This window comes from Sorex araneus, chromosome 7 (assembly GCF_027595985.1).
Source record: "Sorex araneus isolate mSorAra2 chromosome 7, mSorAra2.pri, whole genome shotgun sequence".
NCBI lineage: Eukaryota > Metazoa > Chordata > Mammalia > Eulipotyphla > Soricidae > Sorex > Sorex araneus.
In genome coordinates this window covers 17,173,331-17,198,797 of record NC_073308.1, presented here as the reverse complement: position 1 = coordinate 17,198,797, position 25,467 = coordinate 17,173,331, and the positions used below count along the sequence as shown (strand labels likewise).

The 25,467-nt window shown below is 44.0% G+C and overlaps 1 protein-coding gene across 7 annotated transcripts in view; it reads left to right on the top strand.

The window, feature by feature from the left end:
* The window catches only part of ESRRG (estrogen related receptor gamma), a 597,387-nt gene that overhangs the window by 164,167 nt on the left and 407,753 nt on the right, over positions 1-25,467 (top strand). For 5 of the 7 annotated variants that reach the window (XM_055144537.1, XM_055144534.1, XM_055144533.1 and 2 more), the window contains one exon: positions 14,488-14,588. The exons of the other annotated variants lie outside the window; for them this stretch is intronic. The gene's annotated coding sequence lies outside the window, so the exon portion shown is untranslated. The remainder of the gene's footprint in view (positions 1-14,487; positions 14,589-25,467) is intronic. 7 annotated transcript variants of the gene reach the window in all.

The following is a 25,467-nucleotide window of genomic DNA, read 5'->3' as shown; positions in this document are numbered from 1 at the left end:
GTCCATTATCTCATAAAATTGTAGAAAGATACTGAGGGATGAGGTATTTTGATGTAACCTTGCTAAAGAACCAAGATGACAACTAATTGATGTTTAGAGATGATTTCTATTCTCTTTAACAATTAAAAGATAGACTGGTATGGAATATACAGAGAATTGAAAGTAAAATAGGACCTGGGCCAGTTTTTATTTTGCATAAACTTTTCAATGTCTTCCTTCTTACCACTCTTTGAACTTTTTACCCCACTGTCCTCCATGTTGCTAAGTCATGTATAATGGGCCCTAGGATTGCTTTTTTGTTACAGCTTTTTCTCTAAGGAAGGGCACGTATGGAGGCATCTCCCTCAGCACTTTAAAATAAAACCTGAAAGAGGGGCCAGAGTCGTACTACAGTGGGTCAGGTGCTGGCCTTGCTCATGACCAACCAGGTTCCATTCCCAGCATCCCACATGGTCCCCAGTCCACCCCCAGGAATAATTCCTGAGTTCAGAGCTGGGAATAACCCCTGATAACCACCAGGTGTGGCCAAAACACAAAACAAAAGAATAAAATAGGACCTGGAAGAATATGTGTGTTACACGGTAATTCAGACTCTGGTTGCCCCAGTTCAAACTAGCGTTGGTGTTCTTTCTACTTTGCAAGGCGAGCCTCAGCCTGCACGGCTCTTTGATTGATGATGACCTCACTTCCTCTCAGAGACAGCATTATTATGTCATTGAACTGGCGGTGGTGAGGTCAAAAGTCCACGGGAAGTAATTATGGACCTGGGAGAGCGTGCTTCCATTCAAAGGAGAGCAGGGACGAGGGGCAGAACGGGGACGGAGAGCAAGAAAGAGAAGAAGGCAAGTCCTGAAATATGGTCATTGGCAGGAGCAGAAATTTTGCTCTCAGCATTTTCATACTGTGCTTTGGGAAATGAAAAAGAAATTAATGAAGGGACCCCAAAGGAAAAAAAAAACAGCCAGCAAGTCTTTAAACCTCGAATCTAAGGCATGAGAAAGGCCTTGGAAAACAGAGGGGTTACATAAATGCGAGCAGGTGTGGGGCGTGCAGAGGGAACTATTCAGCATATGTAAGTGCAGTTGGAAAATCATTGTCTTGCAGAGAATACTGGAAATTGGTCCCTAATGGCCTCGGTTTTTGTCATATGGTCTTGATTATAAGGCTAAAATTGCATTGCCATGCCTTTAGTGTGAACGAGATGGATGGATAATTATTACGTGCGCTGAATACCTTCGCAAGGAAGCACCGGGCCAACCCCGGTCACTGCGGCGACCAGGCGGCCTGACTGTCAGCAAAGCGTGAAGCCACCCATTCATCATAACGTAGGTGGAGGAGCAGGAGTGCTCCACCGTGCTGGGGGTGCTCACTCCACGTGCGTCCATTGGGCAGCTTGGACACCCGCCCCCAGGGCCCAGGGCCAGTGATAGGGAGGCTGTGCAGAGGGAGGCAGCTGCACTCAGGAAAATGAGTGGGTTCAGAAAGGAAGCAGTGAGCTGCTGGAAAATTGATGGCTCTTGGTGGCGGGCACGTGTGGGTGGCTGACTCCTAGGCAGTGCCAGGAATGATTTCAGGACCCAGTTAGAAATGTGGCAGGAAGTTTAAAATCACTGACCAGGAAACTGTCAGGGGGGACAAGAAGTGTGTGTGGAACACTGATGACGTTAGCTACACGAAAAGGAAAACCAAGGTAAGGGGCTTCCTTTGGTGAATGATGTTTTGGGGGAACGAGCTTTGCAGTCTTACCGAGATCTCTGAATCTACTTAGAAGGCAGAGAAAATGATAGGAACTAAATCCCAGCAGCTCTTGTATTCTTGTATTCTCTGAGGAGAATTTTCTTGACTTACTTTTAAAAAATGTCTTTTGCGGAGTGTTTGGGTCATGACTGACAGTGTTCAGGGACTCTTAGTGGCTCTGTGCTCAGGAGTTACCCCAATGGTGCCTAGACAGGACCACGCACAGTGCTGGGCATTGAACCAGGATCAGCACATTCAAGGCAAGCACTTGACCTCATGTTCTCTTTCCCTCCTGCCCCATTTCTAGAACCATTAATGACTGCTGTGCTCCTCTTCTGGGCAGACAGCAGGGGCAGGGCCATGGGCCGGCATTTTACTCTGTCCTGGTGATGAGACTGCACTGAGATCCCACCTCTGACCATCCAGCCTGTTTTCCCTGGCTATGTTGATTTTGCTTTCTGGCCTGGGTATGGATGGGGGTTGAGGGGTGTGCTATGAACTATTGTCTATGAGGGCTTCAGTCTCTTCCACATGGAGCCTTGAACATAAGGTCCAGTTGGAGGGGAGAAAGTGGTCAGGCGATATGGAAGAGCTCAGAGTTCAGAGGGGATCTCTAGGAGAGCAGAACTGTCTTGAGAGAACAAGGTTCTGGGTCTGGAATCAGCCATTGCAGTGTTTCTCATTATAGCAGATAGCTCACCAAAATCAAAGCCCTAGAAGCCTTGGTGCTTGTTATATATGTTGGTTGGTCACCGCAGTCTCCTGTCACCCCAATTCTTCCTGTTCTGCTGATGGTATTTTGATTGCTTTGACACTGGGTATGTGTTGAAAGATAAGGTTTCATTTCTTTCATCACAAAGACACACATGAAACATTATGCCTGTACATGTCTTTGTAAATGAAAGGAAAAAAGGGGGTAAATAAAAGTGCAGTGTCAGTAGTGTGTATGTATGTTTGTATTCCTGTACAAAAATATTTATTGGAAAGGATCTAGACTCTGTGGTGATTTTAGCCTATGTAATCCAAGCTTTTATTTTCAGGTATATATATATATATGTATATATATATATATATATATATATATATATACATGTTCCAGTGTACCCATTATTATGTTGTACCACGTGGTAATTAAATCTGGGATTCTAGGGCAATAAAACATGAGATCTACACTATTTTGGTGCGTTTTTCTATTGAAAAATGCTAAATTAGTTGCATTTCATAATTCCTGATTTAGCTCTTTTAATAAGAAGCAGAAGCTAAAAACAGCCCAACCAAGCAGTTGAAGCCTTATCACAAGCCAGGAAGATCAATAAGCTAAAAAAAGTATGAGAAGTTTTTGAGTGACAGCTTAAAAATGGAAAATTTAAATATATATCACAGCCTTCTGCTCTATTGTGTAAAGCAGAAAGCCCATTTTGGCAGTATGTTTTTAAGCAGTCAAGAAAGTGATTTATTAGCATCCCGGGGTTGTGTTTATGTTCCATGCTGTAAACTATGCTTATAGCAGTATTTCTGGATTAAAGCATTAATACGGGGGGGAGGGGTACTACCCAAGCTTAACATTACTAATATTGTTCAAGGTGTAGTTTATTGGGCTATAAATAGCCACATCACTATTGACACTTGCTGAATCATCTAAGTGCCTGGATTACTCTGATGTTGAACGAGCTCGCTGCTGCTGACAGTGTATAAAACCTAGAGTGACCACGAGTGGTATTTCATGGCAAGGCGGGGGTTGGGGGGAGTGTCCATCCTCTCTCTCCTGCAGAGAAGGCATCTAGATGTATAGAGATCACCCTGATTTGCCCAGAACTTAGAAGAAGGACAAAATGGGAGCAAATCACACCTGGATTTTAAGCACACTCATGTCACATGGCCTCTAATTTTTATCTCACAAAAAAGCCTAATCATGTTCTCTGTAAAAACCAAGAAATTAGTAATTCTCAGTTTGCGCAGGAATTTGGGTTTAACCACATACTCCCAGGGTACACGTCTTCACCTGGGTAAGAAGCTGGTTATCCATTTAGTGAACAAGTTTTCACTGAGGGTTAATCACTGTCTCCATCCATGCAGGTGGCTTTGACAAAAATCTTATCGGGGTAAGTAACATAAGATGATTTTTTTTGAAGGTGATTTCTTGTGGTATTGAAGATTCGGAGAGTCTGAGGCCTTTGTGCTATAGAGTTGATGTCACTTTGCTGGGTTCTGTATGGCTGTTTGCTAGTATGCTTGCTGTGATCTCATAAGACAGTTGTAACTTCATGTCTCAACCTTTCTTTGGTGTTGGGACACACAACAGTGCTCAGGGATTGCTCCTGGCTCTGTGCTCAGGAGAACATATGTGCTCAGGATGGAACCCATGCCAGCCATATCAGTAGTGCAAGTGCCCTACCCACTGTACTATTTCACTAGGCTTAAGTCTCTCTCTCTCTCTCTCTCTCTCTCTCTCTCTCTCTCTCTCTCTCTCTCTCTCACACACACACACACACACACACACATTTTTGGACACACTGGTGCTCAGGGCTTACTCTGGGCTGTGGGCTCAAGGGATCTTATTTGGTGTAGGGATCAAACCCAGGTCAGCCATATGCAAGGCAAGCACCCTACCCACTACACCATTGCTCGAGCCCTGAATTTCTTTTTTAAAGAAATTTCATTTTTAAAGGGACTAATACCATCATTTGCCATAGAAATGTATATTTGAAGTTTCACTTCTGTTGGTGAAAATCAAGACCGAATTTACAGTTTATTTGCAGTTCATTTGGCATGCTTTGTTTTGTTAAAGCGTTTTTTTTTTTTAAACAAAAACATGGACAAGTTTTTAACAAAAACATGGACAAGTTTTTTTCTTCAAAGTTGCTTCCAGAGACAAAACAATCACATATGTGAAGACTATGTTAATTCATCAACATGTTTCTAGCTTTATTTCATAAAAACTAATACCCTCTGTTGTAGATGAAGTCCAATTTTGTATTCATTGGGATAGATGAAAATAATTTTGTCTAGTAAGTTACCCTTGATCCATTCAGTGTGTGTTCATGAACACCTGGCATGCATCAGAAACTTGCTCTCTGGAGAGGATGTGTGGAACAGGGTCTTGTGCCTAACAACATGATTGGCATCACGTTTTGCTGAAGTAATCCAAAGATTTATGGAAAAGTTGCTTTCCACCCAAAGCAAATGGAAATGCAGAAATTGCTGAAGCTCAAACACATTTTTGTTCAGTTGTCATTTCCTGTGAGTTTCTTAATGAATAAGACAGAGGCAAGCCCACTTAGAGAAACACTGAGATGATGCATATGCTTATCACCTTTTCACTGCTGATACTGTATTTCTTGGACCTGATTGGGTGGTGACAAGAAAGATATCTGCTTGAGTAGCCCATAATGGAAAAGCGGCTTAAGGTAATAGCTAGGTGGGCTAGCTAAACCAAAGGCTATTATTCCTAGTACAAATAAAGATACATGAGCAATTGTTTGCTCTCAGCTGAAAGAAAGGAAGCACCAGAATAGAGTTAGGAGACTGTGGCTTCCCTAGAGAACAAGTTTGCTCATGCAAAAGACCCAAGGCCAGAGACACAAATGTAGTACATTGGTGAAACTTTATTTTCCCTTCCTTCTCTCCTGTTATGTGTATTACATTATGGTAATCAACCTTGCATCCTTTGCATACTTTCAGATAGAGGCTATGAGGCTACAGACACAGAAAACAAAAATGGTAGGAGGTATCAATGTAGTTTTCTCTCTGCCTTTTTTTTACCCACACAGAAAAAGAGGGACTTGGAAGTGGGCTTGACTGGTCAGGACAGCTAGGCTCAGGAATTCAGGAAAAGCAACTTAAAATTCTAGGAGCTCAGGGTGCTGATGGAGGTGGGAAAGCAGGGGGCGCCCCTCTTCTAGTTGTTACAAAAATAGCCTTCAAAAGCATGTTTAGGCACTTTCTCCTCCTAGTGCGTTGGAAATCCATTTAGGGTTCTAAGAAGGTTAGATCATGCCTTTGTTTCTTAGTCCCCAACCATCCTTCTTATGAATGTTCCCAGGATCCATAGAGGAGTGAAGGTTGTCAGCCCAGGGACCTTTGTAATCTAGTGGCTTTTCATTAATTCCTCATCGCCTCCTTTGTTGATTGAAATTATTCGGCTTTGGTATAAAAAGCAGCTAAAAACCTTATGCACAGAGCTTGTAAACAAACACCCACTTGAACCATCTGGTCCTGTAACACATACAAGTGATTAAGCTTCAGAGCTATGATTGTTAAATTTTTTAAAACACAACAACCCCAAACACTTTCAAATAGACTCCTTGTGCAAGTTTATAGGAAGGAAAAATATGTGAGGCTTTATATAGTAAATAATATGGAGACATTAAAATGTCTTTTTTTTTGTCTCCCTCTCTCCCTCTCTCCCTCCCTCTTTTGCTTTCTTTTTCTCTTCATCATGAATGTTATAGAAAGGCATAAGATACAGACCTAGTGGCTAAAAATACATTTCCAGTTCCACTATACTGAATCTATAGAATGCTTCCTTCTGTTGACCTTCATTATTATTTTTGCCCTTGATGGAGAAACATGCTTGCTTGAACGTGTATGCGTGCTTGTGCCCATGAGGGGAAGGGCTGTCGGAGTTCCTTTTAGAATAATTCAGCAGTCTGGGCTATTTGAAATAATGAATTCATACTTTTTGTCCATAATGACTGAAGAAAGTCAGGTCAGGGGAAAATTAAACATGGTTAAGAGCTCTCATTTTAATTGTATAATATCGATACTGTCTTGATAGTTAATTTCTTTGACAAGTCGCAGGGCATATGGATTGCATTCTTCATATATTTCTAGTGTGGAAGTGCTTCTGAAATGGGAACATTTCATTTCGAGGACATCACTAAGAGGGGCAAGAATGAGTTGCCCCTTGCACACAGAAACATCACCATTTTCAAACTGATACTCTTAAAAGGAACCACACATACAACCCAAAGCTCTCCAGAGAAGTAAAAACTCTTGAGAAGTCATGATCATATTAGGCCCGTATTTCTTTCTTCTCAATCTGATGTGTCTTTTTCTCCAGACTTATATCAGCTGCAGGAAAGAAAAGCAAGCATTGAAATAAGAGGAGGAGGGGCAAAGTGTTTCATTATGTTGGTGGTGACTAGTCTCTGACAAACCCCCAAGTGTAGATGGGTCATACATGAGGAAAATGTATTTTTCTTGCTCCTGAAGCCACTGATGGGATGGATCCCTGAACCCTGGCTGGGTGTGACTCTCTTGCAAGGCAGTTTGAAGGTTGAACTCCTGGTGTGCCACCACTCTCAGATTTCACTGGACGATGTCCAAGGCTGACCCCATCCATCTGCAAAATCTGTGGAAAGGGAAGGATCAGGGAGTGTGGAGGGAAGGAGGGGCTCAATCTGTCACTTCTGTGGCAGAAAACGAGTCATGTGGCTGCTCCTAAGGCCAGGGCAACTAGATTCCAATAGAGTCTAGTTTTGAGCCAAAGAATCAGAGGAGACGGATTTGGAAACTGCTGGCTAGTTTCCAGTGTTAGGAGAAAAGAGACAATAAAGGTGGGCATGGCAGAAGGACCCTTAAAGCACCTTTTATCTGCTAAGAAGAAAACAATTAAATCTTTTTTCAGTGGTAAGCAGTGGTCTCTCTCTAGGAGTAAAACAAAACAAAACACACCACCTGAGTTTTAGTGTTGGCTGATTTTTTTTTTCCACTGTGAAAACTTCCAATGTGCCTGGTTTTTAAGCTACCAGAATGAAGTGGCCACTCAATGGGGATTGGAAAAGAGATGCTCCAGCAAGCTGGAATAAGCCCTTCGGCACCACCTTTTGCTCATGATTTCTGAGAAAACACTTCTGAAGCCACCCATTGTTATCAGGAAAGAAACCTTCATTTTCCCTTCTGTGTTTAACACAAGGAAAAGTTCTCTGCTGAGTGGTTGTCTTCATCATCTAAAAAAGTATTAAAAGGAAAAAAAAAACACCGTTAGGATGGGTTTGTAGTCACAGTAAAAAGGTTGGTACCCTTTCTACTGTGACTAGTTGCCCTGGCCTTTCTAATTTAAGGCTCAGAGTCACCCAAGGCACCTAGGTAGTCAAACCTGCCTTTCCATACTCAGTCCTGTGTTGCTCCTCCAAGACAAAAGCTGGAGCTTCCAGAAGAGCTGACCAAGGAGTGGATCAGGCAGTCATGCACCACAGTTGGAAATTTATGATTGTTCCCCAAAGAGGGAAAGAGTTGAGGATGAAGTGAATAATGGCATGAGGGAAAAGGTTTATTCCTGTCTATGAAATAAGTGGGGTGTAGACATGTTCCCTGTGAGAAAAATCAAAGACGTAGTCTGGGTTTTGCTTCAGATGGATGCTGAAATATCAGCTGACAGATTGAGATGGTTTTTATCAATCAGGTAGCCTATAGACTTCTGAAATGTCTGCTTCTCTGTTCTTGCTAGTCAGAGTATCAGGTCATAAAATAATCAGTATGTAGGAAGCTCACCTTACTATTTGGTCCATGCAGATATAGTTGGAAATGCAGTAGAGAACTAAGATAGGGGTGTACCAGGCTATTGCCCCTTACTTTTTTTTTTGGTGTGTGGGTTTGTTGGTAGTGAGTGTTTTCAAGTGCCAAAGAGGTTCAACATCTTCAACTCAGTAGTGGTTTGGAGTATGGAATTAGGGTTCTTGAAAGCTCAGGGTCTCCTATAGAGTGTAGAGAGCTGGATGATTGGGAGGATTGCAGACACTTCCCTAAGAGTTCTCATCTTTTGCTTGGACCACAGATAAGACATATAAGAACATAAGAAAGAATCAAATCTGCCAAGTATTGGTTCTTGTCGGGTTACTGGTTTATTTTTGGCAATTGCTATTTTTGGAAAGTACTGAAACAGATAATGACAGAGTCAGGTATTGAGATTTCTCAAAACAAAGTTAATCCATTCACTCAGTCAATAATGAGCCATTCCAGCAAGCAAGTCATCTCCTCTCCCATTTTTTAATGACGGCGAAAATTGAGCTCCTCCAAAAGAACATTCCTTATGCCAACGTACCCTATTGAATTTTTTTCTTCACTGTGGTCTGCCAAGAAACAGAACTAGGCCTTGGCATACCAGTTTTGATCAGACTACCCATCAGATTCAGAATGTCCTCAGTACAAAGCTCACTAATTGAATTTCATTGCTGGACTGAAATATAGCAGCCAAGACAGAGAATACTGCCAGCTGTTTTTTATGAGGTCCGGAGTCTAAAGTCATTTTTAAAATGTGAATGATGACATTTCTTGTACCTTTCATTTAAAATGCTCCTTGGTAAACAGTGTTTCAGATTAGTGTATTTGTAATTTAAATGAAGACAATACATCAAGCTGAATCTGAAAAGAAAAGAGAAGTTTAGGAAATGATTCATTCCCCTCCTTTTGTGTGATCTGTGGCAAAATAATAAATAAGTCTGTAAGGGTGGTGCATTTGAGAAGACAAAACTGAACCCTTTCTACAACAGAGTCAGTCCCCATAGCTAAATCTTTGTTTTCTTCAAGCAGACTAATACATTCTGCCTAATTCATTTTTTATTTTCTCTTGGGGTCTGCCTGCAGATTGCCTCAACAAAGGAAGCATCATGTTACAACTTTTAAATAATTGATGGCTCTCCGTCCAAGCCAGCTTGAAGGAAATTCTGAAAATAGGTCCTGATTGAGCAAATGCCTGCTTCCTCCCTCCCTCCTGCTCTTCAGCACTTTGCTCCTCTTTGTTTAACAAAACCTACTGTGCCCCTCCCTCTCTCCTTTGCTGCTTCTCTTTCTTGACTGGAGGAAGATGAGATCATTTGACTCTACTTACTGCCTTGCATCCCTGTTTATTTGCTATCATTTCATAGACATTACTAAAAATTAATTATAGGTTGGTGTTGGAATAAATAATTCTTAATCAAGAGAAAGTATATGTCGTGGGCACCTCCTGAGATGGTCTGTTGGGAGAGCTAAACATTGGGCAGAGAAATGGACCACCTCCATTTGGAGTGTCCTCTCTCCAAGGATCGCCTCTGGCAGCTGAGTCTGCCTCGGGCTTGCCCAACTCCAGCTGTTCTCAAAAGTACCAATATGGCAGCCTGAACTACAAGAGAGGGGGGTGTGGGTAGCGCCATCTAACTTCACAGTTTCATCAATGTGCAGTCACTAAGACTGAAAAGGCCGCTGCTGCTTTCACAGGAGGGTAACTTGGCTCCCACCTAATTATGGAATTCTTCCAGGGCTTCCCTTTCGTCAGTGGTGATGGGAGGTCTCTGAGGTGGCTCTTCTCCAAGATCCCTGCTAGCATGGGTGTTAGATTCTGTTTAGAGAAGGGGTGAGGAACCCAAAAGAGGTCGGACTCCATGTCAGTGGGAGTGCCAGAGGCTTTCCAAGTTGGAGTGAATGTGTTCTTGGCTCCCTCTTGTTAATCTTTCTTTTTCTTTCCAGGATTTCCCCATTCTCTTACTAATTCACTGATTTCTTCACTTTCTCTTTTCATCCAATCCTTTCCCAGCACCCTTGCTTCCAGGGGTAAAGAGGAAGGAAAATGATTGGAACGGTGTTAGAAGGAAATGAGGCTGGCATCCTCCAAGAAACCCATTATTTAAAAAATCCTCAGTCTTCGTGCACAGCAAAGCTTTCTCTTAGAGAAGTTGCCTCTGAAGCTAGCATTTGATGGCTATTGAAGATACGTGACCACCGAGAGGCCAAACATCTGAAATTCTAAATTTGAGTTCAGTCTGTTTGGGAGGAAGTCTCCCATTGCCTCCGTCTCTGGGAAAAGTCCATCTAAACTGACTCATTGTTGTCCATTCCCCAACTCACTGCCTACCAAGAGTAAAGGGCCTCAAAGACTAGGCTGATCATTTTATATTATCCATTGTTAGAGCAAGCTGGGCAGGGCCAGATATAGGGGTGGGGTCAGATGGAGGGGTGGAGCCAGACAGAGGGGCAGAACATACATCCTCATTGACCCCCATCATTCCAGTAAATGGTAGCTGTTCTGTACATACTTACCCTGCAAGCACATCCCATACCAGCTTAGAATGTTCTTTTTTGGTGCTGTCTTTGAAATCCTGAACAATATCTCTAAATAATCAAACCCATTTCTGTCCTCAAGAATAACATTTGCCAGGGATCTGGAAAGCTGGGGGGAGTTTACTCTGTTTATCTTTACTGTGTGACTGTATACTAGTGTTATATTCAGAAGGATCAAAGGAGCTATTTGTGTTTCCCCTTCTGAAAAATCTCCTGCTATTCATTTACTTTTCGAGTGTGTATGACAAGCAGGCTTTTGTATTGGTAAGTAGATTACAGGTAACTCCTTCCTGTAAGATGCTCTCCTAAGGCTTTGGGATTTGAAAAAGTGCTTTTCCCCCAAGGAGAGTTGTGTGCTAAATGGCCTTTCATTTTATTAGAATAGCCATTCTTAGTACCAAGTCGGGCCTGAAAGAGCTTTCCCTCTCTGAACATAGAGATGTCCCATCTTCGAAGAGATGATAGCCACAATGTAGAGGCTGTTGCTGTTGGAACTGGCACAGATCTATGCCCTTAGAGTCTGTGACTTTGTGGATACAGGGCACTGGTCATTTAGTTCTCTTTATTTGTTCTAAAAATATGTAGTAGGATAGGTAAAGGGATCTAGATGCTTCCTCCCCTAACCGCTGATGCATAAGCATGCATTTCACATTGTCATCTCTGTAAAGGGTACCCTCTTTGTGCATACAAAGTCCCTGAGACTATGTCTGGTCATTCTTAATCCCGGAAGTAGTTTCTTGTCATTTCACATGTCTAATCTCAAAACTTGGACGTAGGCAATTTGTGGTTCACAAAACAGTAGTGTTTCAGTCTACATTTTAAAACCGGTTGTCATTCAGAATATACAGAAAAAGGGGAAAGAAAGGAGACAAATAGGAATGACTTTATAGGTTATCCATAAAAGATTTCACCCACATTGTCATTGAACTTCTAACAGTCTGTGAAGTTGGGCCAGGGAGATGGCTCAAAGAACTGGAGCACATGCTTTGTGCACAGGAGTTCTCCCCAGCCCCGCTGGGAGTGGCCCCCAAGCACTATGCCAGGAGTAGCCCCTGAGCACTGCTGGCTGTGATCCAAAGATCAAAACAAACAGAAAAAATGACTTTGGAAGTCTTGTATTCTTCAGGAAGTGATATCCAATATTGAATAAGAAATCTTCCAGCTGAAAGATATTACATTTAAATTGAAATGTCACTATTTAAGAACCAGAAGCTGGGGAAATATTCACTGTAGTAGTAGGAGGAGGAACTTGTTGAACTAAGAGAAATGGAGTCCACAAACCCTCGTATTGTCATTCTCTTCCTCTCCCATTAACCCTGGGACAGGGCATCACCAGGACATGAAAGGAAACAGGAGGGATGGGAGGCAAAAGAGTGCTGGAGCTGGAGTAGGCAAGAGGTAAGAATGGGGTTCTAACATCCTTCACCCCTGTTCCTAGGAGCTCCCAAATAATGAGACTTCACACTACCCATGGAATAAAGTACCTTTGGGCTTGGAATAATTGTGATTCCTCTGTAAGGAATTAGAGAAGCTCTAGGGGTCTGTCTTTCTTTTTCCACTCTGGATGGTCTTGTGCATGACTAAAAGAGAGTTAAGTGACTTAAGTTAATCATTCTTCCCTGAGGCTGATAGCAGAAGTCTGTTGCCCCTTGCGCTGGGCTACCCCCTGCATGGATGGGATGCCACCAGTAAGAAGATCCTGAGTTGACCACTGTACCTCATAATGGAATCAAAGAAACTTATTCTAAGAATGATCTCTGCATCATGAACACCATTTTAAATTTTCATCAATATAAGAGCTAAGAAGCTGCATTTTCAGTGTTGATTTTGAATCACATTCCCATAGGAAGATTCCATTATCTGATGAAATCGGCACTTGAAGGACTTTTGCTCCTTCGATTTTCGTTTGTATTTCTGGAGTTCTCAGCTTTCTTCCTTCTCTCTTTCTTTCTTTCTTTCTTTCTTTCTTTCTTTCTTTCTTTCTTTCTTTCTTTCTTTCTTTCTTTCTTTCTTTCTTTCTTAAAAAAGAAAAAACAAACTCACCACTTAACTGAGTTTCCAAGGTTTTTCACCCTGTAGTGTCTGTTAGGTGGTTTTCCTGCTAATGTTTTCACACTTACACAGGTTATAGGTTTTTAAAAGGCCATGGTCAGAGTCCTAGAAGTGAAGTACCATTGCCTCTTGCATTTTCACCATCTTGCCTTCTTTCTCGCATATTAAGAGGCACACTTCTGCTCTCAATTGAAAGATGCCTTTTCTCTTAATCTCATGCCTTGTAAATCTTCATGCTTCTGGAGGTTTTGGATCTTCAACTCTTACTCTGTGCACAAATTTCTACTAAAAGCTCTCCCTTTATGTTATCTTACTCACAGATTTTCACTTTTGCATTAAAACAAACACATCAAAACACCTGCTTTTGGGGTAGGAAAGGGAAAATTGGAATGGAAACTTCCACCTTGTTGAAATGCCTCGTGTTTAAATTCACCCTTCAACGAGAATGAGGAGGATGGTAACAGAAAGGCTGGGTTTGTTAAAGAGGGGTGAGCAACCTCTGAGTTCCTTCTCACTACCACACAATACCTACTACATGCATTACCCCAAAGTCTATAATTTCACCATCAAGGAGCATGTTGAAAAAAGGCTGAGCCACCAAACCTGCACCCCGTAGATGGCTGGGGACCTTGGGGACATGGCTTTCTTCTCCAATACCTTTCTCATGGAACCCCAGATGTTCCAGAGATCACTTTGTTGCTCAGATTTCTTTTGCTATAAAGAGAAATAATAAGAAGTGTCAAATTTAACTACATGGAATTGGTAGTCCTAGGGTATGACTTATTCTGTGGTAGAATAAGAGTGATTTCTTGAGGTTCAACCTATTAATTTGCTCTGCTTTTATTAATCTATCTATCTATCTATCTATCTATCTATCTATCTATCTATCTATTTATTTATTTATGCCCTGGGGGTCACACCCAGTGATACACAGGGGTTACTCCTGGCTCTGCACTCAGGAATTAGTCCTGGTAGTGCTGAGGGGACCATATGGGATGCTTGGGATTGAACCCGGGGCAGCCACATGCAAGGCAAATTCTCTACCTGCTGTACTATTGTTCCAGCCCTGCTCTGCTTTTAGAGTCAAATTTGGAAGTGGATGATTTGTCCCTGTGGAGTCACTTTAGATAGAAACTTCAACTTTTTTATATAGAAAACCTGCTCTACCCTACTTCTTCCCCTCCTTTCTCTCTGGGGGTCGGAGCAATAAGAAAAGAAGTCTGTTTATGTGGAGAAATGCACTGATTTGGACATTAATGAAAAAGGAGCAGAAAGCCTTTTAGTCCTTGTGATGGAAGTTGTATTTTTTTCCTAAAAATTATAAATGGGTATTATAGAAAATGCTTTGGAACCTTAACTGGGGTATTTTCAATAAATTAGAGAAGAGAATAAGAAGAATAAATGTGATCAGGCTGAGAAAGAAGAAAACTTAAAATAAAAAATGAGGACCATACCTTAATTTGAGTGCTAATCCAGCCCTCAGTGTATATATAGGAAAATTAAAGTCTTGCTAAAGGCAGAGTGGACTAATTCGTAGCCATTAATGTTTGCTTGACTCTATTGCCCAAGGATTTTATTAAACATGGTGGCCAAAGAGATTGACCTTATCATTTTTTCTTTTTTGGGTTGGATCCTTGCTCATATTACAAAAATGAATAGAGCTGACAATTTACTGGATCATCAATGAAATGAATGAATTCCTATTAAATTATGAAGATATAAGGAGGAAATCCGACGCTAACATTATTACAGTTTGAAAGGTAAGCGGCTCCCTTTATTTATTTATTTATTTATTTATTTATTTATTTATTTATTTAAGCTGCTCCCTTTAGAATCAGGAAGTATTCCTATCTGTGTAAAGCCAGCATGCCACAATGTCTCATGTATGCTCCTGCCCCTCTGACCATTCTTGTGCTCCTGGCAAATATTTCAGTAGCTATGCACATCAAGAGGTGTCCATGCTCTCCTCATGCTGGCCTTAAGGTGGCAAGACCCATTTCTTCCTGCTTTCAGAATTATTTGTCTGGGGCAGAGGCGGGCTCCGCTGATGAATTGGACTTTACCACTGCTTGTTGCATTGACCCTGATGCGCCTTGTTTGAAAGGGGTGGCTCGTTTTTATTGATTGGTTGTATTGAGCATTAAGTCGAGGTTGTTGGGGTGAGGCTATTTCTTGATTCCTGTCTTTTGGGGATGCACAAGTCGAGTGTTGTTACCTCTGCACTGGCTTATATGGGAAGGTGGGAAACTTTCTCCTCCTATGTCACCGTGGCTGTAATTCCCAGATGCAAACTGTGCATCAGCCATGTGGTGCATGAGGGTGTTCCTTGGAAGTGTATCTGGTGGTTGAGTCCTCTTTGCTCAGATTTGGAAGGCAAACCATGCCGTCTCTCCCTTTCTGTGGCTCAGTGGATCTTTTAGACTTTCCACTGGAGTCTTATCCACTTGTAATGACTGTCAGTGAGGACAGTTGTGGGGAGCCCTGGAGATAGTCTCTGAAATGAGACTATCTGTGTTTCCAGAAAGCTCCCGCACTGGTTTCCAACTCAGGGGAAGTCACCATCCACCACCCTGAAGAGTTGGTGCTTCCAAGGCAGGTGGAGGGATTTTCCTGTGAGCACAGTGCTAGCAGGTGTCCTGCATAGAGCAGGTGAGTTGGAACTCTCTGTGGCCATCCTGAATGGTCCCGCCTCCCTGCCTCCCTGCCTCTTCTCCTCCCTGCCTCTAAGGTCGGGAGTCCGATTTTTCCAGTGTTTAGCTGACTCCTGTTTCAGTGTGGGAAATGGCACTTCAGTGCTTGAATTACCTTTTTCATAGCACCCACATCGCTTCATTTGCACATTTAGAACAATTTAGGCAATGAGAGAAGATGGTCCATGTGTGAAGTGGATTGAAACAAGCCTGGTATTCTCGCTACTCCTTTGGCTCAAACTACCAGAAAAGAGAGTTCTGGCTCAAATCATCTTGCTTCATGATTCTAGGGAATCATCTATGCACCGTCCATTCAGTTTAATTGTTGGCGAGACTTAAATGAGGGACTCTTACCAACTGCAGGTGTACCCTGATTTAATAAAATTGGGATATGCTTCAACTTCACACTTCTATTACAGCTGCACTAAGGGTGATTATTTGCACTAAAATAGTGTGGCTTTATGCAATAACTTATCACAAGATCCCTTCAAATAACCAACTCTCTTAGAGAATTTATTTAAAATATGATTTGATTGCAAAAATCGATGTCCACTCAACTTTTCAAGAACACTTCTTTGCTTTGTAATCTGAGACTGGTGAAGTGCGAGGGGCGGGGGGAACAACAAGCGACAAGAAATTAGGGTCTTAAATGATCTGAAGAGGAATTAATTTTAATTTAGAAAAGAATTCGCTTTGCTGAAGTTTTTCAGGGTAAACACCTTTACCTTTATCACCTCCAAAGTACGAAAGCGGGGGAAAATCCAACCCCAAACAGGCCAATCTGGGCTTGGGAGAGATAAATCTATTTCTTCAGTGTGTTGCACTCTGCATTATGCATGGGCGTAAAAGTGAGGTTTGCTTTGATCCTGACTATTAAAAGTTTATTTTTAAACTCAGACTGGGCTGCGATCCAGCGATGTGCTCCCAGCCCACCCCCAGCCCTGCAGCTTTTGCTGGTTCCGGGGCCCCAGCCTGGCAGCAGGCAACACAGCAGCAGGAAGTGGTGAAGAAGTGTGGACAGTGGCTGAGGGCTGAGCTTTGGGTTTACCCCCCTTCTTCCCCTCCATTTTTGAAATTCAAATTGAATGCAATTTTCAGCTCATTTGAGCCAGAATATACTGTTTGCTGAGCTTCAGTAGCTCTTAAATCCAAACTCACAGGAGAAAACAGATATCATCTGTCAGTGAGGGTGGGAGAGAGAATGCGCCTGAATTTTATTCATGGAAGGCAGAGCTCTGGTAGGTAACTAATTCAAACCTTTTTGACTAATCGACTCATCATTCGTCGGCAAACATATCAACTAATCAATGAAACCTTAAGACTCCCATCTTCGGAAGTCTGGGAATCATTTCCTCCTCTCTGAAAATAAATAACTATTCAAGTCTATTTTTGCACCTTGTGTTTTTTAATACCTTTTTTTCAAATTTCTCTTTTCTTTTCTGCAATTGGAGACAAAATATCATGACTATCTTTTGTTTCTCCCTTTCCTGACGGTTTTTTTAATTGCTTCTCTCTGTAATGTCTTTGTCAATGCTGTTTATTTATGATGGAGGATTAGCAGAAAGATTTCTGGGATCTCACTGTGGTCAGGCTTTGGCTTTCCTAACCAGAATACCTGAAACATATTTACCATTGCTAGGGCAGATGGGATCACCAGTGAATGATCCTACAGTCCTTGAATCTGTAAATGGGTCTATCCTGCAAATGCCCCTCAGGACACTTTGGGCACTGGGTATGGCTCAGAGAACCTAAGTATCATTGAAACCAGTGACCCCACCTCTGATTCCAGAAAGGCTGTGAAGTGCCAGTCCTGGAGGGAATGGTGGTAGTTTTATGCTTTCCCAGAAGTGCTCATCTTTTGACTGTGTTCACAAAGCCAAAGTTTCCATGGGAATGAACATGAAGGACTTTAGGTTTCTCCTGTATCTAACTACTTATCTCTAATTTTTAAATCAAAGTCTAGGAGGGACAAGTTAATTATGATTTTTACTTCAAAGTAAGTCGGAGTAAGATACTTGGTCCATAAATGCATTCCTTTCTAGTGACATACTCACTAATAACAGTCACACAGAGTTTACAGTGTTTATCAGTAAGTTCCTGACAAGGCCATGTTTACTTTCACTTGTGTGTGTATGGTGTGTGTGTGTGTGTGTATGTGTGTATGTATGTGTGTGTGTATGTGTGCGTATGATTATGTTCAAATGCCTCTCAATTTTCCAAGTATGTGATAATAGGGATTTCCAGTTCTTTTATACATTAACAAAGAAGTCAACCATGCTATCCGCTTAGTGGAGTGATGCTTGGGCCTCATATTCCAAGTAGATGATATTTATTTCACTTCCTTTATAAGAAATGATTTCCGGGTGTGTTGACTTTGTTTTTCACTCTTACTCTTCAGTATAATTGCCAGGGCTGATTGTTGCTTCTTTGCCATAGCTATCTGAAACCAAAAGCTTACCTTGACAAGGAATGTGTGCTCTTAAGCTGATTGCTGGATTAGTTAATAGAATTTTAGATTTTTTAATTGAAATATTTGATTTCTTCAATTAACTGGCAATTACTATGAGCTTAGCCTATACCGGATGTTCATTGTGCACTTGATAATGATTGAATGGCTCTCCAAACTCAGGGAGTGGGCATTGGAGGGAAACTGACACAGTGGGCCTCTCCTCGGGGAGCTGAATATTGGAGAGCAGTTAAAAGAGTGGGTCTCTGACCTCAGGGACTAGATACTGGGAGGAGCTAACAGAGTGGGTCTCTGACCTCAGCGAGATGCAGACTGTTGACTGTGTTGTTAAGAGTGTGGTAGTCCTCAAGCCAACACCTGCAGTCCTGAGCAAGGCAAAGAGTAGCAGGATGTGGTCTCCCTGCAGGACAGGGCTTCCCAGAAGAAAGGAGATGCCCATCTAGGGAAAGATGCTCCTGAGATTTCTCAGGGCACTTTCAGGACAGCAGTAAGTGGTTATTCTTAAGAATTCTGAACCCACTTATATGGAATTAAATGATAGAAAGTTGCAATAAATCAGTTTGATTTAAAAGAAAATAGGCTGGAGAGATAGTGCAGAAGTTAAGGCCTTGCGTCTCACCAACCCCTTCTGATCCCTGAGCACCACCAGGGGGCACTCTTGCCCACAGTGCCTAAGTACCCACTAGGCGTGGCCCCCAAATCAAAAAAGAAAAAAATAAAAGAAATTAAAAAGATTGTGGATCGATGCTCCAAGCAGATCCCTTCCTAATTCTTCTTTTCCTAATGATATTGTTTGGGGCTCTGCATGGAAAATCAGTTTGTCCTCCTTTAGGGTGGGAGCACTAGCTCCTGGGGTTCTCCTGCCCACCTCTCCCCAGCTCCTCCTCCCAAATGTCGTCAGGATGATTGAGCTCTGCTGAGGTGGGAATGTTTACACCCCAGAGAATCTGGTACCTTCTTAACATATTACCATATATTGGCCAATGATAAAAACTGGGTCTTCTGTTCCTATTCAATCTGAGAACCAGTTCTTAAACACTGTCCAGAAAACACTGAGGATGCAGGGTGTGGTGGGCTTGCGATTAAAGGGGATGGGGATGGACTTAGAACTGGAAAGTTATGGAAAGTTCCTTTGTGAATGAAAAAAATGACAGAAGTGGGAATTACCAAAGAGGATTTTCATCTGAATGAAGAGTCAGGCAGCAAGGAGAATGGATTGAGTAAAATAGGATGGATTTTTAATTTAATTTAATATTTTTGGCAGCAAGTTAAGTGCCCCACTTGTGAATCACACTTGTAAGATGCCACTGGTACTTTTTCATACTTTGGGGGGTGGAATTTGGACAACACCTAGTTGTTCTTTGGTCTTACTCCTGATGCTGTGCTCCGGGCCATTCCTGTCGGGACTTGGGACCATATAAGGTGCCCAGTGTTAAACCCAGGTCAGCTGCATTCAAGACAACTACCCTCCTCACTGTACTATGGCTCCAGCCTCGGGGATACCATGTTGGAAAGAAGGGAGCCAATGAGCCCAGTGTAGTTTCAGAGTTGTGACCCTGTCACACATCTGCCCCACCCTGGGTTCCTCAGGACATGCTGTCTGCTTTAGTCTGGAACACAGGTCCTGGAGCAAGGATCTGGAGCACTGGCTAAATTCTGGGTGCACCACTGGCCGACTCCCAAGGAATTAGGGTGGTTGGCGAGGGTTTCTCATCAAGCAGTATTTGTGGGGGCTAAGCGATGATGGGGTGGAAGACATTGGCAAATGAGAAAACGTCTTCTGGGGGGAAGAACTGGAAAATAGATGCGTGAAGTATCATTCAACACCATGAACGCCCAGTGGCTGTCTCTGTTCATGCTGATTAGTAACATGCTTTGTCTGCACCTTGCAGTATTGATACACTAAGTTGAATAGTTGCTTATGCACTTAGAAGTCTGAGATTTTCTGGCTAAACATCATAAACATTTTACCTGTGTGTGTGTGTGTGTGTGTGTGTGTGTGTGTGTTAGAGAGAGAGGGATATCTGTTTTCAGGTGAGTACATATTTGCACTTACCTACCCAACACATATCATAACCCCTCTTTATGGACCCATGTTGAGCCCTTCTACTGTTTTCTTTTGTTTAATTTCAATAATGGGATAGTAGCTGTTTTTTTCCTTGTGTTTTTAGAGATGCAGGATATGCATATAGAGGCTATTTAATGAACTTAATGTATCTGCATTTTCAATTTAGTATCTAGTTGTCCAGGGATAGCCTCCAAATGATGTAACATTGCTTCTACCAACACTGTACTGGTACCATTTCTTAGTTAACATTTAGGTTCATTATTAAATTCATTAAGTCCTTAAATGTATTATTGGGAGGAGAGGTGGTGCAGAATCATTTTAAAATCATTAAGGATGCTGAACATCATCATTTTTATGAGTCACTGTGTTTTGTTAGCAAATTTGCATTTTCACACCCCTCCTGACTTTTTCTCTGGAACATGTTATATTCTCCTTCATTTTTCAGAGCTTCTTGGACATTCAGAAAAATTACCCTTTGCTCTTCAGGATACTTAAAAACCTTCCCTCTTGCCCCTCAGAGATAGTGCAAGGGTTCAGGCCTTACATACCGCCAAGTCTGGCTCAATTCCTGGTTTCTCATGATACCCTGAGTACCTCTTATGATGTCTTACAGACTGACAACTCTAGTTTAATCCTTGGTTTCTCGTATGATGCCCTGAGTACCGCCAGGAGTGATCCCTGAGTACGGGGCCAGGGGTAGCCTGTCTAGCAGCTACTACACACTACTAGGTGTGTCTCCAACACAAACAAACAAACAAATAAAAACCCTCTCTTTCATTTAACCTTTACAGTTTGGTTTGGATTCTCTTGCATTGAGGAAAGGTAGCTAGATATGTTGATTTTTATTTTATTGTTACCTCTTTTCCTGCCTGGCTTAGATTAGATTCTTCTCCCACAAAGAAAATCAATTTTAATTTTACTCAAAATCTTTCATCTCTGTTTCTTGACTTAATCTGATTCCCATGGTTCAGAAGAGGAGTGGGAAGTGGTGTGCTAAGAACCAATGCACCTCTCTCTGGGTTAGCACTTCTCATACTGGTGTCCCAAGAACCTGGTCTTCTGGATGGAAAGGGAAAGCCAGGAGGTGCCAGGCTGCCCAGGATGGCCTATGAGTGGAAGGGAAAGACCAGCCAATACAATCCCTGCAAATGCAGGTGTTCCTGAGCAGGAAGAGGGGCAGGGTGTAGTGTAGCCCACGAAGTTTGAGGCACACCCCACTGTGCTCACGGCTCACTCGGGGCAGGACCTGGGAAACCAGTGTGGTTGGGTGGATTGAACTTGGACCTCCTTATGCAAAGCTAGCATCTTAACCTTGTCCTGACTGTCCAAGGCTGAGTCCTCTTTAGACCAGTACTGAAGAATGCTATTGGATTATGTGGAACACTGAGGATTGGTATGGGTAGATCTGTGGAATACTGAGGAATGCTATGGGTGGATCATATGGAATACTAAGGAATGATATTGGTGTTCCATATGAAATTTTCACTTTTATTTTTTAAGGCATCTCCATACCATTTTCTGTAGAGGCTGTACTCACGAACATTTGCACCAACAGTGAACTGGGATTCCTGTCTTGCCTCACTTTCACCCTCACTGATTGTTTCCAGTTTTAGTGTTACTGGCCATTCTTGCAGGTGATGTCTTGTTGACATTTGCATATTGGGATTTGCATCTATCCTATGATAAGTTATGCTGCCACCCTTTGCTTTCAAAAGTGTGCCCTTGGTGAGGCCTTCTACTCTACCAGCATGACACACGTGGCGGACCTCTGGCAGTGCTCTGTCTGGGTTCCTACACTCCTACTTGCTTCTTCAGCACTTTAATTTCACCTCTATCCCAAAGCCTTCCCAGCCCCTTGAACTTCAAGAAATCCAGATGTCACAGTGTGTGCTGGTGCCATCTAAAGACATCCGAAGACAACAAAAAGTTATAGAGACATGCTACTGAATATTCCAGATGAGACAGAAATTTCACAGTTGGAGCAGAGGGAGCCCATCCTTTCTGAACCAGGCTGGAAGAGTAGCTTTTGTGTAGACAGGCTCATGGCTAGCAAAGGCACAGACACGGAGGGCTGAGGGGCCTAAGGAGAGACCCAGTAGCTGTTTATGTTCCTGGAAGATAAGGGGGTTCAGGTGATTGCAAATGAAGAAGGGGTGAGCCCAGCAAGTGAAGGGGGAGATCCAGGCTGGAGTCAGAATGAATTACTTGAATGTAGGTTTGATGTTGGTGGGGACCCACCAGTGGCTTATGTGTGGTGGGGAGGACAGTGACTGTCACTTTCTCCTTTCTGCCTCTGCCATCCAGAGACCCAGCTGGGAAGACTAAGATTGGTAGAGTCTGTGATGAGCCCCTGCATGGCAAGGGCCAAGGCCCACCAGCCCCACCAGGTGGCCATCAAGCCACACCTGATGTCCACTTGGTCTTCTCAGCGTGGGAGTTGATTCCTGTCCTCTGGTTTCTCGGGGAGCCATGGACTCAGGCTGGGACGAGGAATTGCTCTTTGCAGGAAAGAAAAGTCAGTTCTAGGTCTTACCCAGGGTTAACGGGTTCTTTCCTTACCTTGCAGAAAAGAATTTCAGGAGTAGACAAGTAGTGAAGTAAAATGGGTTTTATTCAGAGGTTTTTTTTGAAGGCGAGGAGGGAGGGAAAGCGAGAGAGTAACTCTCAAGGGAGTACGCAGGCTTCTCCAAGGGCAGAGAGAGCCCTACACACACCCCAGTGTTAGGCAGGAGAGTTCACATTTCAAAGGGGAGATGCAGGCGCCACATGAGCTCGGCACCGCATGTGCTCAGCCATGTGGGCACAAGCAGCACATGAGTTAGGTAGCATATGTGCGCCCTTCCTTTGTTCAAGGTAGCTTTTATAAGGTTTTTCCAACCTGCTCCCACGTGGCTTCTACCTAGGTAAAAGTCATTGGCTAGAGTGGTTGCCAAGGGAGGTAGGGTTTGGAGTGGTGATGATTTTCTTTGGAATTCCTTTCCAGGCCTCTTATTTCTGCTGGAGCTTCTGTCAGAGGTGGGGTCCGGCCTTCTCTGGGTCTGTTGCTGGCCAGGTGAAAGTCTCATCAGGCTTTAGTTCCTGTTTTCTGCAAAGCTGGCTTTTGCAGCTTCAGGGCTACTGATATTATTATTTCCCAGAAAATTCATTGCCATTGCCTTGAGGGGGGAGGCCTTCCCTATCTACCGGCCTGCTCTGTCCTTGCTGTGCAGGACCTCAGAGCTGGGAGACAGGGTGGCCTCAGAGTCTGTGGAGCAGAAAGCAAGCGCTGAGGAGAGAGATTCAAGCTGAGGGAGAGGTATGGATTAGAGATGCAGATCACCTCAGGACTTCAGCCTGTCTGTGGAGTATAGCAGGTGGGGGAGACACCGTGAGAGGCCATGGGGGCCAGTGACTGGGGCAGGCAGGAGGGTGGCGGGCTGGGGCTGACAGAGCAGCATCCTGGAGGCCGTGCCCAGGGTTGGGACTCAGTCTCCTCGGGTGGTCTTTCGGGGATCTGATCTGCTCAGTGTCCCCTCACGACTGCCTTCCAGGGTCTCCTCTCCGTGTGCCTTGGCCTCATCATGGCCTCTCTGTTCTCTCAGCTCTGGCCATGCCACCCCTATCTACTCCCCTTGTGCCTCTCTTTCCATGGATCCAGGTCTCTCTGGAAGGTTCTTGGAGCTTCTGTTCAGACCCTAGGAGCCGGCTATGCATGGTGCTCTCTGATTTCCCCGCTGTCCCCCAGCTCCTGGAATCCCTCTCTGGGGATTCTCCCTGGTCCCACACACCAGCCAGGCCTTCAGCGGCCGCCTCCTCAGGCCCTTGCCTGTCTGCAGCTTCTCCTTCACAGTCCAGGCTCCCTTCTGGATAGGAGCTTGATCCACTCCCAGCTCTGACACGGCCCCAGCCTTGGGGAGGTGCCTCCAATCGCCCTTGTTTTGGGAGAACCTCCTCAGTGATGCTTGGGAGACCTGGGATCCCACCAATTGTTGGTTCTTAACCATCATTGGGCCCACAGTTCCATGGTAGGGCCTTAGGGCTCTCCTCACTCTGCAGTGTCAGGGGTCTCCTGGGCCACCCACAGAGTGCTGGGTGACTCAGACTGGCACCTGGTGGCACCCTGGGGATCAACTGGCTCTGGGAGGGGAACCAGACCAGGCACCCTGATCACAGCCATTCTTTCCCAGCCCCAAGACTGTCTGCTTCTCAGGACACCCTGATTCCCACCCCACCCAGCCATGTTGCCAGGCACTCTCGGAGCTTTGCGGGCGCAGCCTGCGATGGTGTTCCCTTTGCACCAGAATTATTTCCTGCCTCCTGCATCACAAGTCCAGTGCGTCGGGCCATTTCAAGTGCACTCTGATCTTCCCGGGCTGCTCCTCAGCCCCTGGAACCCCTCCCTGGGGGTGTTCTCCCTGGTCACTCGGCTGAGGCCCCTCCGGCCAAGAAAGCCTCCCTCGCTTTGTTTCGACTTGACCCCTGCCCTTCCTGGGGGTGCCGGGCTGGCTGGGGGCCGCCTGCCTTGTCTTGGTTATTCCTTGCAGGTGATTAGCAAGTGACTTCTAAGCCCGAAAGGAACATTGCCCCCGGCACTGGTCTCCCATCAGCTCCTGCCATTTGGCTACAAAAGAAAGCAGGGAGCCTTTGAAGAGTGTCCATGCACTATTCATGTTCTGGAAGAGACAGGCGCGCTGCGCTGGTGGGAGTGGACATGGCCTGCTCCCTTCACAAAGGGCAGAGCTGCTGGTTTGGACTGTGTGGGGGAAGCCGGGAAGCAAGGCCAGAGTTCTCTGCATCTTCCCGTTCAGGAGATGCTGCTGCAGACACGAACCCCAACATCCTCATCAAGACCTCGAGCGTAGCTGGGGCGGGGGGAGGGGTGCGGTGCTGAGCCTCACTTCTGGCAGGGTGAGCGAATTGAGAGATCAGATTCCTGGGCACTGTGCCTGTCTAGATGAAAGAGCACCACACCCTCCAGATGCCCTCAGGGCAGATTCTAGAAGCTTCTTCAGGCATCTTGAGCTACTATCCCAGTCTTGCATGAAACCATGTATATGTCCCCCTCCTACACAAACTATTGCTGTGATTCAGATTCCCAGTTTAACAAACTTTTGTTAAAAAATTTTATCCCTTTGTCTTCCTGAGATCAAAATGGTTAATTTTCCCTCCTGCTGGTTTGAGTTGGGTTGGAGCGATAGTACAGCAGGTAGGGCGTTTGCCTTGCATGCAGCCGACTCGGGTTCAATTCCTCCGTCCCTCTTGGAGAGCCCGGCAAGCTACCAAGAGTATCCCACCCGCATGGCAGAGCCTGGCAAACTACCCGCGGCATTTTCAATATGCCAAAAACAGTAACATCAAGTCACAATGGAGATGTTACTGATGCCTGCTCGAGCAAATCGATGAGCAACGGGATGACAGTGCTACAGTGCTACAGT